The sequence below is a fragment of the Eschrichtius robustus genome, chromosome 11 (genome assembly GCF_028021215.1).
Source record: "Eschrichtius robustus isolate mEscRob2 chromosome 11, mEscRob2.pri, whole genome shotgun sequence".
Classification (NCBI taxonomy): domain Eukaryota; kingdom Metazoa; phylum Chordata; class Mammalia; order Artiodactyla; family Eschrichtiidae; genus Eschrichtius; species Eschrichtius robustus.
The window spans coordinates 31,779,247-31,792,171 of NC_090834.1; the positions used below are offsets into that span (position 1 = coordinate 31,779,247).

Genomic DNA, 12,925 nt, shown 5'->3' on the forward strand with positions numbered 1-12,925 from the left:
TAAAGCACATTAGAATCACCTGGGTGTCTTTTTAAAAACAATGGTACCCAGGCTTTACCCACGATTGAATCAGAGTTTCTGGGCTTGAGCTCCAGGCCTCTATGAAACTATGATTGAGCACAACTACAAATTTCTTGTTTTGTTTTGTTTTTGTTTGTTTATAAACATTTGAAATTTTATTAAAAATATCACAACCAGGAACATTGTTACAGTTAGAGGCCTTCTTAGTTCTCTACAATGATACTGAGCATGTTTGTAAGGGGTTCCCATTGTTTGGTCTTAAACAACCATCTTTCAAAGAAGGAAAAAAAAAAACTTGGCACACTACCATTTAACTTGTTTGTTTCTTCACAAATGGTGAAAATACTAAAGTACAGACAAGGAATAATCATAATGTTGTGGCCAACATTATAAATATGGAATTATAAATTTAAACATTTGTGCAGGGAGCTCATCTTGGTGCTCTGTGGTGACCTAGATGGATGGGATAGGGGGACGTTAGGGACATCCAAGAGGTAGGGGATATATGTATATATATAGCTGATTCACTTTGTTGTACAACAGAAACTAACACAACATTGTAAAGCAACTATACTCCAATAAAAAAATAAATAAATAAAATATAAAAAGTAAATAAATCTGGTAGTCAGTGCAGCTCCGTGGGGTCTCTGCATCTAGTAGGGTCAGTCTCTGCATTCCTGACAGTGCTCACCTTTATCCATTTTCCCATGTCCTTCACTCCTGCCTCTTATTCCTCCCATCTGTTCCATCAAAGGTCCAGTGGGTCCCCCAGGCCACCTTGTCTTCCTCCACCAAAGCCACCCTTTGTCCATGCCCTGGCCACCACAGAAGCCACTTCTGTCTCCACCACAGCCACCTCTGAACATTCCACTAGAACCACTATGGTCCATGAGGCCACCTCGTCCTCCCAGCATGCTACCAGGGCCACCTCTGCCACGGTCACTGCCCGGGGGCGGGAAAGGTGGTGGGAGAAAGCCTTCAGGCTTTGGGACCTTACACTGGTTTCACTCTGTTCTCCAGGTGAAGTTCTGCTTTGCACACCCCTGATTGGGGCACTGCCAGTCTCCAGCTTGGTGCTAGACCTTTCCTCCTCCAGACAGGTCCCCTTGGGAACTGCGGGGCCCTCTTGGTGGGAAGCCTCCTCTGTCTCCTCCTCGGCCTCCAATGTAACCCATGGGTCCTCCAGGACCTCCTGGGCCCCTTGGACCTCCTTGGAGAAGTGGCGCCATCCCTCTGCCTTCACAGGGTGACATTCCTCCCTGCATGCTGTTCATTGGAGGCTTCTTCCAAGCCAGAGAAATTTTAAGTTTGCTCCCTTGAAAATCCTTCCCATCAAATCACTTGACAGCAGTATTGGCAGTTGGCGGATCTTCAAAGGACACTGTAGCATCACCTTTGCGCTTTCCTGTTTCCTTGTCAAAGTATATATGCCTCATGGGTTATCCAGTCCTCTTGTTCATCTTAACAACTCCACACTGCTTAAAGAAGTCTGCCAGATCATCTAGAGTCACACTGTCATTTAATCCCTGCACATAAATTGCACTGTTGTCAGAGTCTTCATCTGGATCTGCAGGTGGGCCTAAATCAAGATCTGGTCCTTCATCTATGGGTCCACAAGGCTTATTGAAGCCACCTTGCTCTTCAGTGCCCATTCCACCACGTCCTCCCCACCCACCTGTGCTCATGCCTCCAGGATCAAATCCCCCTCTTCTGCTGCCTTGGTTATCAGGGCCACTCATGCTCTGGTTCTCTCCTGGATTTAGGTTTCAAAGAATTATCAGTGTTCTGTGGTTACAACAACTGAAAAATCTCAACAAAAATCATAGTGAAAAATCAAAATTGTTGTCCAGACTAGGATAAATATCTAAAGATTCACCATGTCTTTAGGCTAAAATAGATCTTGAACAGTATTATGCTTTTACTTGTTAAGATATGAATTACTGTGCTTTACCTGCACTAAGTAACCACTTTGAAACACATTGTTTTGGGGGTATTATTAAGAAGTAAATATATAAACAAAAAATCTCCATGGAATATATTAAGCTTTAGCTGTAAATTAGCTGTTTTGAGCACTTAATTAAAATACTATGTCATTCTTTTCTTAAGTAGAGTGATTTTCCTATAAGAGAGTTTAAGATATCAAGAACATGAATTTGCAATCACCCAGCTTAATCAAGCCTGAGTACCCCCATTGCCTACTAATCTATCAGAAACTGTTGTGGTCATACATTGTTCATTCAGGTGTGATGCTGAAATGACTCATACTGGCAGAAAGCTCAGGTTCATTAGGTAAAAATCAAACTTGATCTTGCATTGTAATGCAGTCTTCTAACATGCATTTAAGAAACAATAGTGTAGCTCTTTGTGGTTGCAACCACTTCTATTATTTTCTCCTAAGATATTGTGCATATGCTCTTTTGAGCTAATCAAATGTGTTACAATCACACTTTATCTTACCAACACAACTTTTTTTGAGTACTAAAAAATTCCTCCTGACCCAGCTAAAGAAGAACATGAGATAGAATTTTATTCTTAGAGAATGGGAATGAATTTTTTAATTATCCATAAGTTCCTACCCATAATTCCAAGGACACAGATCTGCTTGACCACTGGCTAGAAGGAAGAGTATCTGGAAGTATGAAGTCAAAAAGCAGAGCAAAACTGTGTTTACATGAGGTGAATTCTAAATTTTGGTTACGTTAGTTAGGGTGCGAGCTTTCTCAGCTACCACTAACTGGAATGCAATTATGTATTACTGATCAGGTATTCAATAGTCAAAAATTAGTGGTACATAAAGTATTGTTTTGGCATTTAAGTAGTTACTATCCTCATGATCGATATACTGTCTTGTTATGTATGACAAGATCTGGGACCCAAGTGATAGTCTGAGATACATACCATCTTGAACAATTTTACATACGTGAGACAGAGTGGGCTAGATACTTGCACCACTCTGATTTGATCTGATTGGCTTAGAGCTTCAAGAAGCCAACTGTATAATAGCTCTATTGGTTATTGGGATTCCTTTTCCTTGCTTGTCTTTTTTATAGGATCTCTGAAATGCATGCTCTGTTATGGTCAATAGTTTTAGAGAACGAGCTTATGATTACCAGGGGGAAGGGCGGGGAGAAGAGATAGACTGGGAGTTCGGGACTAACATGTACCCACTGCTATATTTAAAATAAAATGCCTTTCCATGAAAAAAAAATTTTTTTGTTTTCTCAGATCATTTTTTTTTATGCCAGAAGACTGTTATTTGTAATAAGTTTTTTCATGTCATATAGTTTTTTGAGTCATATAGCAAGTATTGTTGCCATGCAAACTATAGGTGTAAAACAGAGAAATTAATGGTTATTCTTCCTTTCTTTTAACAACCATGTAATGAGCACCACCAGTTTTATGCAGGACTAACTCTGTGAGACCCAGAAAGATGAATAATGAAGCAGCCATTGATCACAGGGGCTAACAATCCATGAGGGAAAGCAACAAGTATAGATACTTACAATAACTACAATTGTTAAAAGTGCATTTCATGAGTGGCGTTGAGAAATGCTGGGGCTACGAAAGGGAAAGATCAATTTGACTTTGGAGTATCAGGAAAGACTTCACGAGGTCAGTAGATAAAGCAATGTTTGTAGATAAGCACTGCAGAAAACCAAAATTTAATCTCTTCTTTCATTTCCTATTTGATGTTTAAATCTCCATACCTCACTTGACTTTTCTCATTTGTAACAGGAGGTTTAAAACTTTTGTCTTAAGGACAGATTGCATATCTAAATATAAAAGGCAAAAAATAAAGGATTTACAAAAAACTCATAGGAGAAAATCTTTATGATCTTGGAATAGGAAAAGCTTCCTTAAACAGTACATAAAGAGTTTAAGAACATATAAATCTTTTGTTTTGTCTTCATCAACCAGTAAGACAGTGGAAGACGGATGGACAGACTAGAAGATGTGAAGATATTGGTGATACTATGTCTGAAAAATGACTCATATCTTAAATATTTTTAAAGATCTCTCAGAATTAGGTAAGGAAAAGACATTTAAAAATAGGTGAGAGATTTGCCAGTCACATCACAAGATAGGATGTCCACTTGCCCCATAAACATGAAAAGTGTTTGACTTCATTTATTATTGGAGAAATGCAAAATAGAATCACAGTACATATAATTTTACTAGAAGAGTGGAAATGACAAAAGAAAATTCCAAATGTTGAGGAAGATGTGGAGGAACTAGAATTTTCATGTACTCTTAGTAGAACTATAAACTGATAAAACCACCTAGGAAGCTGTTCGACAGTTTCCAATCAAGTGTAAGTTTACGGTATGACTCAGCAATTCCAGCCCTAGGAATATACCTGTATTGTATCCTATTGCTGCTGTAACAAACTACCTTAAACTTAGTGGCTTAAAACAACACAAATTTGTTATCTTACAGTTCTTTAAATCAAAAACCTCATCAGGTCTCAGTGGGCAAAAATAGAGGTGTCTTATGTTCCTTTCAGCACATTCTAGGTTAGAGTCCCTTCTGAAGCCATTCCCAGCTTCTAGAAGAGTCCTGCATTCCTCGGGTCATGGCCAAGACCTCCATTATTAACGCCAGGAATGTTGGATTCTCTCACCCTTCTTCCTTCATTATCTATCTGTCTCTCTCTCTCTCTTTTTCTCTCTTGGTCTGTCTCTCTCTCTTTGTGCCTTTCTGTCATCTCTCTGCCTCTCTCTTTGCCTGTATTACTGTCTCTCTTTGCCTCTGTCTCTCCTTTTCTCTATCTCTCTGATTTTCTTTCTCTCTCCTTCTCCCTTTCCTTCACCCACAGTAGCCAGAAAAGTATCTCTGCTTTTAAAGACCCATGTGATCAATTGGGTCCATCTGAATAACCTAGGTCACTTACTCCATCCATCTCAAAGTTCTTAATTTAGCCACATCTGTAAAGTCCTATTGGTCATGTAACATACTGACAGATTTAAGGATTTAGAAAGTAGTTATCAAGTTCAAAAACAGGCAAAACTCATCACTACATTAGAAATCATGATGGGGGTACCCTTGTGGAGGATGTAATTTATGATTAGAAGGGGACATGGGTGGGGGACATTTCCAGGATGATAGAGCTGTTCTGTTTCTTATCCTGGGCACTGGGTAAATTGTTTAGTGTGGGAAAATTATGTATGTTATGCTTAAATATTACATTTGAAAAATCTGTTGTACTAACTTCACAGAGCAGTAAATATAATAACCAAATGATATAACAATATTGGAAATTATTTTTATTAGACTATACTATTTGACAGATGTTGTACAGATTTTTTTTTTCTGTTCCCACATAGCCCATATGATAAGCATTATTATCCCCATTTAACAAATGAAGGGGCTAAGAACCAGAAGTGTTAAGTAGCATAGCTAATAAAGATCACCTTGACTTAAAAAAAATTAGTTTTGTTTTTTACTTTTTGCTTCTATATAATGGAAATCACCTGGTATCTTACTTATATCAAACTTTATCCCTTTCTATATAATATTGGAAATTTTGACCATGCTTCTGTATTAGATTCTATTTACTATTTTCTGGTCAGAGGCAAATAATTATCTATAACTACATGCAGCATATAACCAAACTATTTAGGAAAAGAGTTTCAGTTGCTTTCATGCATTTTCCAGACGATAGCATTGAAAACTGAAATGACATTGCCTTCCAGAGTATACAGCCAGGACTTCTGCTTTTCAAAATGATATTGTTCTCATAAATCATGGGAGCAAAAGAGGCCCTGGAAATGCTAAAGGAGTCTGTAGAGCTATGGGATTCCCTCAACCTTTACCAACAGTTTTCTAGATTACTCCAATTATCTCTGCAGGATCAGGTATGCTTAAGGTGAACTCTTCAACACTATAGAGAATACATTCCTTGCCTAGTCTTTGAGGTAAGAAGATTGTTTCATAGAACTTTGGGGTTGCTTCTCTACTCTAAGATTCTGAGTTTGGAAATGCTATTTGAGATGGGTCTCCTTAAACGCTAACTAAAATATTTGTTTCTTATGTATTGGTCTGATGGTGGCTACTAGGATATTTGGTTAATCAGTTGCATACCAAAAAAAATATAATGAATTTTTAAATTTCTCATACTTTAGCCACTTCTTGGAATCAATTTTACCATTATGTCCTGGTGCGACAAGATAGATCAGAAACAAAGCAAATTAATATTCAACTTAAATTCAAACTACGTACTTCTTTATCACATATTCTAGTTATATATTATCAGGATATATCAGTTATAGGAAATAAATCTGATGCTTTAAACATATTTAACCCCAATTTTTTTAGTTTTCTTATTTATATTGGGACTTCAGCATTATTTATTCCAGGCACCCGAAATAATGGGTCAGAATTATTCACAGAATTAAACTTGTATACTAAATATGTTTACACATTTCTCTCACACAGAAACTACAAATGTGAGCTCTAAAGATTTTTTTCATTGAGTTCCAGACTTTTAAAACATATAATTCAAAATATTATTTTGAAAATATTTAAAATATCTATACAAATGACACTTGAAAGTGCTAGAAAATCTTCACCTTGGAGAAGGACAGAGAGTTGGGGAGGGTCAACATCATAAAAAAATTAGATTTTGAAGACAAATAAGAGAAGAATAAAAATAAAGGAAAAGCTGCATTACTATAATCACCTGACAAATGACTTCTACATTTTTATGTTCTTTTAATTTTGGAGTAAGTAGAAAAATATTAAAAGACATGCCAAAATGAGATATGAGATATAGATTTTCCCCTTGTTTTCTCAACTTATAGAAGAAAAAATAAAGCAATATTGTTTTTTGTTTCTGCAACTAGGAAAAGTCAAAACGAACTGGCTAAAATGCACATCCTCCCACAATTTATTTTTGGTATGCCAGGCCAAACTGTTGAAGAAGGATACTTGTTGAATTTCAATCTGGCTTGCCGTGTATCAGCACTTCAGTGCACTTCCACCATCACTTTCCATGCAAGATTGATAGACAGGTAAGGCTACGACAGGAAAACATGGTAGTTTATCACATGGAGACTGCAACCCAGAAGACCTGGATTCAAATGCAGAAAGTTATGCCTCTCTATGCTCTGCTTTTTTTCATCCCTAAAATGAGAGTAACATTAATAATAGCGCCTACCTCACAGTGTTGTTGTGAAAATTAACTGAGCTAATATTTAAAAATTGCTTAGAACAATGTCCAAAATATTAGAAATGTTGCATAAGTTTTAGCCACAGTATTATAGGCTTTTCTTTAGCTCAAGCGAAGGCATGATATTTCTTGGAATGTAGAGGGAACTGGCCTTGAAGGCCAGTAAATATATGTTTGAAAAATATTATCTTTATCCTGAAGGAGCAGCTAAAGTTACTGAAAGGATTGCCAGGACACATTCACTGGTTATCTGACTTTCAGAATGGGCTCTGAGCCTAGAGCTGGATTTAGTCTCCTCTGTTTCTAGAGCTGTCTACTGGCCACACATTTAAATGAGTACTTTTATTGATCAGAAACATACAGACATCAGGCTAAGTTTTCTATATGACAACAGAAGAATCTGCACCTGACTAAGCTAAGGCAGTGACCCTATAGGACTGCATAAGTCCTAATGAATGGCTGTCTGTACTACTACTGCCTGTGTAACTAATTATGTTAGAAAGAGGACATGTCTCTGGTAAATGATTCTCGAACACATGAGTGAAGTAGCATGCATATATATGGATTTTGTTTTGTTTTGTTTTGTTTTCTATTTACACTCAACATCTAGAGAATAAACAATATGTACTACAATGTGTACCACATTGAAATAAAACTCAAATGATATTGTTGAATTTATAAGGAAAAAGCATTAGAGTGTTACCACTAAGTTTTACTTAAAGAGATTTACCAAATAATTCTTAAAATAAGCCATATCCCCTAGAACACTTCAAACGTTTTCAATATTCAGCATGTATTTATTGAGCACTAATATGGGCCAAGTACCAATCTTACCCGATCTTAATTTAAGAGGGAGTAGATGTAGAAAAAATACTGTATTGGAATTCAAACCATCTTTCTTTCTTAGCCTTTGTTATTTGACATTTATACAAGTCTTTTTTGTATACTTGACATTACTAAGTATAATTTACACAGTTAATTTTCCGTCAATGGGTACTTGAATCACAAAAACACTAAAATTACTTCCAGTTATAGTAATACATAACTTTACTGATTTTTCCAATCAAAAGTGAATAAAAACAATAATTTAAGAATATATGACATTATTGTCCCTTATATTAACTAATGTGGTCTGTAAATTAGTGTACTGCTGAATGTTACTTAAAAAGAAGAGAATTGGAGGAGATAAACCACTGCGGAGCAAAGTTTAAACTCATATTCCTCTGTTTCTTGTAAACTGGTTATTATTTTCTTTAAATGTTATTAAACGGAACAGAGGCTCTCTGAGATAGTCAACTGTTCTAGTATTTATATCTATTTTTTAATCTCACAAGAGTGTAACCTTTAACCGTGAGAACTGAGATGACCCTAGAGTTTTCTTTGTTAATAAGAAATTGAATTTGTCCATTTGACTAAAGCATAGTTTTTGACTCCATTCTTTGGCAATGTGGATGCTGTCTGAATTATTTTTTTCATATTCACAGCAGGATGGCATTTTCATTTGCAAAGCTCCTAGTCCAATTTTAATACCTAGCCAAATTTAATCCATGTGATTATGCAGATCTGAGATTTTACACTTTCTAGTCTCATTTTCTGAACTTCTTTTATCCTAAGTAGATGCAACTCATGAGAAATAATGAGACTCTAACCTCCTACACTTAAGGATGATTTTTACAGCTCCCAAGTTATAATTCTCCACCAAAACTTCCTCTCTAAATCCATCCTGGCTTGTTTTCTCAGTGTCTCTGTCTCCTAATGAAAAGAAAAAGAAAAATATTGATGAAAGACTAAAAAAGATTAGGAAAACAAGTATCTATAGGGCAGGATAGTTGCTCAGTTTCAAAGCTGACCCAAAATTACATTTTCAACCAATTGTTCAAATAATTGAAAAAAATAAAGGGTATGTCTACCTATTTATGGAAGGGAAGGCAATGGTGAGCCACTTCTGCTATTTTATACTTGGTTGAGCAAGTGTGTATTTTTTTAAATATAGTACTTCTCCTATTTCAATTACTAGATATTGCTCCTTAATTTTTGGCAACTGTTTGGCCTTCATTTATTGTTTTCATACTTTTCTCTGTCTTCATGTGTATTTTACTGGGAAAATAGAAGGCATTGTTTGAGGCTGCTGGACCAATGTCATTTTTTAAAAACAATTTTATTGAGATATAATTTACATGACATAAAATTAACTCATTTCAAGTATATAATTCGATGTTTTTTAGTATGTTCAGAGTTCTGCAAGCAGCATCCTAACCAATTTTAGGAAATTTTAATAAACATTAAAAAGAAACCCAATAGCCATTAGCATTCTCTCCCCATTTCTTGCCCAAATCCTCCAGGCACAGGCAACTACTAATACATGTTCTCTTTATACATTTGCTTATTCTGGACATTTCATACAAGTGACATAGAATATGTGGTCTTTAGTGACTGGATTATTTCACCTAGTATAATGTTTTAAAGGTTTATCCATGTTTTGGCATATATCACTACTTTATTTCTTTTGTGGCCAAATGTTAGTCATTTGTATGTATATACTACATGATGTTTACCTGTAAATTAATTACCTGTAAATTAATGCATTGGTTCAACTTTTTGGCCATTGCTAGGAATGCTTCTATGAACATTTATGTAATTTTTTTTCCAAAACTTTTAGTGGAGTATAGTTGATTTACAATGTTGTGTTAGTTTCCAGTGTACAGCAAAATGAATCAGTTATATATATACATATATCCACTCTTTTTTAGATTATTTTCCCATATAGGCCATTACAGAGTACTGAGTAGAGTTCCCTGTGCTATACAGTAAGTCCTTATTAGTTATCTATTTTATATATTGTAGTGTGTATATGTCAATCCCAATCTCCCCATTAATCCCTCTCCTCCTCTTATACCCTGGTAACCATAATTTATTATGATTACTCTATTTCTGTTTTGTAGATAAGTTCATTTGTACACTTGTTTTTAGATTCCACATATAAGCATATTGTATGATATTTGTCTTTCTTTGTCCGACTTACTTCATTCAGTATAACAATCTCTAGGTCCATCCATGTTGCTGCAAATGGCATTCTTTCATTCTTTTTTATGGCTGAGTAATATTTAGTTGTATATACGTACCACTTTTTCTTTATCCATTCTTCTGTTGATGGACATTTAGGTTGCTCACATGTTCTGGCTATTGAAAATAGTGCTTCAATGAGCATAAGGGTGCATGTATCTTTTTGAATTATGATTTTCTCCGGATATATGCCCAGGAGTGGGATTGCTGGATCCTATGGTAGCTCCATTTTTAGTTTTTAAGGAAACTCCATACTGTTCTCCATACTGGCTGTACCAATTTACATTCTCACCAACAGTGCAAGAGGGTTCCCTTTTCTCCACACCTTCTCTAGCATTTATTGTTTGTAGATTGTTTGATTATGGCCATTCTGAGAGGTGTGAGGTGATATATCATTTAGTTTTGACTTGCATTTCCCTAATAATTAGTGACGTAGAGCATCTTTTCTGTACCTCTTGGCCATCTGTATGTCTTCTTTGGAGAAATGTCTATTTAAATCTTCTGCCCATTTTTTGATTGGGTTGTTTGATTTTTTGATATTGAGCCACTTGAGCTGTTTGTATATTTAGGAGATTAATCCCTTTTTTGTTGCTTCATTTGAAAATATTTTCTCCCATTCTGAGGGTTGTCTTTTTGTTTTGTTTATGGTTTTCTTTGCTGTTCCAAAGCTTTTAAGTTTCATTAGGTCCCATTTGTTTATTTTTGTTTTTATTTTCATTACCCTAGGAGGTGGATCAAAAAAGATCTTGCATACTCTGACATAAGAGTGTTCTGCCTATTTTTTCCTCTAAGAGTTTTATAGTATCTGGCCTTATACTTAGGTCTTTAATCCATTTTGAGTTTATTTTTGTGAATGGTGTTAGGGAGTATTCTAATTTCATTTTTTTACATGTAGCTGTCCAGTTTTCCCAGCACCACTTATTGAAGAGACTGTTGTTTCTCCATTGTATATTCTTGTCTCCTTTGCCATAGATTAGGTGACCATAGGTGCATGGGTTTATCTCTAGACATTCTGTCAAGTTCCATTGATCTATATTTCTGTTTTTGTGCCAGTACCATACTATTTTGATGACTGTATCTTTGTAGTATAGTCCGAAGTCAGGGAGCCTGATTCCTCCAACTCCATTTTACTTTCTCAAGATTGCATTGGTTATTCGGGGTCTTTTGTGTTTCCATACAAATTGTAAAATTTTCTCTAATTCTGTGAAAAATGCCATTGGTAATTTGATAGGGATTGCATTGAATCTGTAGATTATTTTGGGTAATACAGTCATTGTGACAATATTGATTCTTCCAATCCATGAATCTGGTATATCTCTTCATCATTTGTTTGTATAATCTTTTATTTCTTTCATTAGTATCTTATAGTTTACTGAGTATAGGTCTTATGCCTCCTTAGGTAGGTTTACTCCTAGGTATTTTATTGCTTTTGTTGCAATGGTAAATGGGATTGTTTCCTTAATTTCTCTTTCTGATATTACATTGTTAGTGTGTAGGAATGCAAGAGATTTCTGTGCATTAATTTTGTATCCTGCAACTTTACCAAATTCTTTGATGAGCTCTAGTAGTTTTCTGGTAACATCTTTAGGATTTTCTATGTATAGTATCATGTCATCTGCAAACAGTGACAGTTTTACTTTTTATCCAAGTTGGATTCCTATTATTTCTTTTTCTTCTCTGATTGCTGTGACTAGGACTTCCAAACTATGTTGAATAATAGTGGCAAGAGTGGACATCCTTGTCTTGTTCCTGATCTTAGAGGAAATGCTTTTAGTCCAAAAGCAGCAGAATACACTTTCTCCTCAGGTGCATATGGAACATTCTCCGGGATAGATCACATCTTGGGTCTCAAATCAAGCCTCAGTAAATTTAAGAAAGTTGGAATCATATCAAGCATCTTTTCCAACAACAACACTATGAGATTAGAAATCAATTACAGGGAAAAAAAAACATTTAAAAACACAAACACATGGAAGCTAAGCAATATGTTACTAAATAACCAGTGGATCTCTGAAGACATCAAACAGGAAATCAAAAAATACCTAGAGACAAATGGCAATGAAAACACGATGATCTAAAACATACAGGATGCAGCAAAAGCAGTACTAAGAGGGAAGCTTATAACAGTACAAACTTACCTCAAAAAAGAAGAAAAATCTCAAACAACCTAGCCTTACACCTAAAGCAGCTAGAGCAAAAAGAACAAACAAAACCCAATGTTAGTAGAAGGAAAGAAATCATAAAGATCAGATCAGAAATAAATGAAATAGAGACAAAGAAAACAATAGCAAAGATCAATGAAACTAAAAGCTGGTTCTTTGAGAAGGTAAACAAAATTGATAAACCTTTAGCCTGACTCATCAAGAAAAAAAGGGAGATGACTCAAATCAATAAAATTAGACATGAAATAGGAGAAATTACAATGGACACCACAGAAATACAAAGGATCATAAGACACTACTACAAGCATTATACACCAATAAAATGGACACTTAGAAGAAATGGACAAATTCTTAGAAAAGTACAACCTTCCAAGATTGAGCCAGGAAGAAATAGATAATATGAACAGACCAATCACAAATACTGAAATGAAACTGTGATGAAAAATCTTCCAGGGGGACTTCCCTGGTGGTCCAGTGGTTAAGATGCCATTCTTCCAGTGCAGGGGGCATA

The 12,925-nt window shown here is 35.5% G+C and overlaps 1 pseudogene; it reads right to left on the reverse strand.

Annotated features, from left to right (window-relative positions):
• Positions 1 to 674: 674 nt before the first annotated feature.
• LOC137772167 (RNA-binding protein EWS pseudogene) overlaps positions 675 to 12,925 on the reverse strand; it is an 80,823-nt pseudogene continuing 68,572 nt past the window's right edge.